Raw genomic sequence first — 2891 nt, forward strand, 5'->3', positions numbered from 1 at the left:
TAAGAGAGGAAGCTGGGGGTAGGAAAAAGACCAGCAAATTCAGAGAAGATCCAAATTCAAATCCCACATCCACTTCTTTTTCTTTCTCTTTTTTTTAAGCTCTTTATTGGAGTGTAATTACTTTACACTGTTGTGCTAGTTTCTGCTGTACAACAAAGTGACTCAGCTGTATTTATAGATACATTGCGCACAGAGGGGAGGGGGCTCAGGGCTTCTTGGCTGCCGCTTCCCTCATGGCGGCCAGGACGTTGCTCAGCTCCTCTCTCTTCCCCTTGGCTGGAGGTGTGTCCCCACCCTTTTACTGATGAACTTGAGGGGCCGGTTGTTCTTGGAGACCTTGAACAGCTCCATGGCCTGCCACTCATAAGGGGCGAAGCCCCCCCCCCCCGCCCCAGATCACACCCTGCACGAACTTAGCGTGCTTGGTGAGGCGCCCGCAGCAGCTGTAGTCACGTTCTTGGTCACCTTATGGCCCTTGCTGAGGCCCATGGCCATGGGGTAGCGTGGAGCCATGGCTGCTGCTCTTCAATGGCTGCCGTGGCAGAAGGACCATTTCTTTTTCTTTAACCATTTTATTGAGGTAAGACTGATACACAAGAAGCTATATATATTTAATGTATACAAGTTGGTGTGTTTAGAGATAAATACAAAACCATGAAACCATCACTACAATCTATGCCAGAAATCTATCTATCACCTCCAAAAGTTTCCTCCCAATATCTTATTTGTTATATGTTTTATATGTATGGATAAGAACAATTAATATAAAAGCTACCATTTTAGCAAATTTTTATGTGTACAATACAGTATTATTAACTATAGTCACTGTGCTGTACAGTAGATCTCTAGGATTTATTCATCTTGCATAACTGAAACTTTGTATCCAAAGCCCCTCAGAGAGCAGGGAAGAGAGAAGTTCACTTTAATCTTTGTTTCTGAAATAACTCTAGCTGAGACAAAAATGAGAACAACTCCCATATTTCCCATTTCCCAAGCCTCAGTGATAGGAAGGGACAGGAATCTAGATGTTTTAATTTTGCTTAGTGCTGTTTTTTTCCATATAAAATCAGAAAAAGTCTTTATCAAGAGGTGCACAAATGTAGCAGGATACAAGAAATCTGTTGCATTTCATTACACTAACAATGAAATATCAGAAAGGGAAAGTTTTTTTTAAAAATCCCTTTTAAAATTGCATCAAAATAATAAAATACTTAGGAATAAACCTGACCAAGGAGGTAAAAGACTTAGACGCTGAGACCTATAAAACATTGATAAAGGAAATTAAAGATGGTTTAAGGAAATTAAAAGATATACCAGGTCTTCCCTGGTGGCGCAGTGGTTAAGAATCCACCTGCCAATGCAGTGGACACGGGTTCGAGCCCTGGTCTGGGAAGATCCCACATGCCGCGGAGCAACTAAGCTCCTGTGCCACAACTACTGAGCCTGCACTCTAGAGTCCATGAGCCACAACTACTGAGTTCATGTGCCACAACTACTGAAGCCTGCACACCTAGAGCTCATGCTCTGCAACAAGAGAAGCCACCACAATGAGAAGCCCATGCACCACAACGAAGAGTAGCCCCCACTCACCACAGCTAGAGAAAGTCCTTGTGCAGCAACGAAGACCCAGTGCAGCCAAAAAAAAAAAAAAAGATACCCCATGATCTTGGATTGGAAGAATTAATATGGTTAAAATGGCCATACTATCAAAGCAATCTACAGATTTAATGCAATCCCTATCAATTTACCCATGACACTTTTCATAGAACTAGAACAAATACTCCTAAAATTTATATGGAACCATAAAAGACACAGAATTGCCAAAGCAATCCTGAGGAAAAAGAACAAAGCTGGAGGCATAACCCTCCCAGACTTCAGACAATACTACAAAGCCATAGTAATCAAAACAGCTTGGTACAAAAACAGACATATGGATCAATGAACAGAATACAGAGCCCAGAAATAAGCCACTCACCTACAGTTAATTAATCTTCAACAAAAGAGGCAAGACAATGGAGGAAAAAACCCATCTCTTCAGCAAGTGGTGCTGGGAAAGCTAGACAGCTGCAACTAAATCAAGGAATTTAGAACACTCCCTCATCCCAGACACAAAAATAAACTCAGAATGTCTTAAAGACTCAAATATAAAACTCCTAGAAGAGAACATAGGCAAAAGATTTTCTGATATAAATTGTAGCAATGTTTTCTTAGGTCAGCCTCCCAAGGTAATAGAAATAAAAGCAAAAATAAATAACCAAACTTATAAGCTTTTGCACAGCAAAGAAAACAATAAACAAAATGAAGACAACCTACAGACTGGAAGAAAATATTTGCAAACAATGTGACCAACAAGGGCTTAATTTCCAAAATACACAAACAGCTGATACAACTCAATAATAAAAAACAAACAGGCCAATCAAAAAAATGGGAAGAATATCTTTATCCAAAGAAGACATACAGATGGACAATAGGCATATGAAAAGATGCTTGACATAACTAATTATTAGAGAAATGTAAATCAAAACTACAATGAGGTATTACCTCACACCTGTCAGAACGGCCATCACTAAAAAGCCTACAAATAATAAATGCTGGAGAGGGTGTGGAGAAAAGAGAACCCTTTGCTGTTGATGGGAATGTAGGCTGGTGCAGCCACTATGGAAAACAGTATGGAGGCTCTTCAAACTAAAAATAGAGTTACCATATGATCCAGCAATCCCACTTTTGGTCATATAACCAGAGAAAATTATAACTCGAAAAGATACATGCACCTCAGTGCTCATAGCAGCATTATTTACAATAACCAAGACATGGAAGCAACCTAAATGTCAACTGACAGATGAATGGACAAAGAAGATATGATATGTTTACACAATGGAATAGTACTCAGC

At 39.9% G+C, this 2891-nt stretch overlaps 1 pseudogene; it reads right to left on the reverse strand.

The window, feature by feature from the left end:
- Positions 1–205: 205 nt before the first annotated feature.
- On the reverse strand, positions 206–513 carry LOC130848839 (60S ribosomal protein L36-like; annotated as a pseudogene).
- Positions 514–2891: the final 2378 nt, after the last annotated feature.

Source organism: Hippopotamus amphibius, chromosome 3, assembly GCF_030028045.1.
Source record: "Hippopotamus amphibius kiboko isolate mHipAmp2 chromosome 3, mHipAmp2.hap2, whole genome shotgun sequence".
Taxonomy (NCBI): Eukaryota; Metazoa; Chordata; class Mammalia; order Artiodactyla; family Hippopotamidae; genus Hippopotamus; species Hippopotamus amphibius.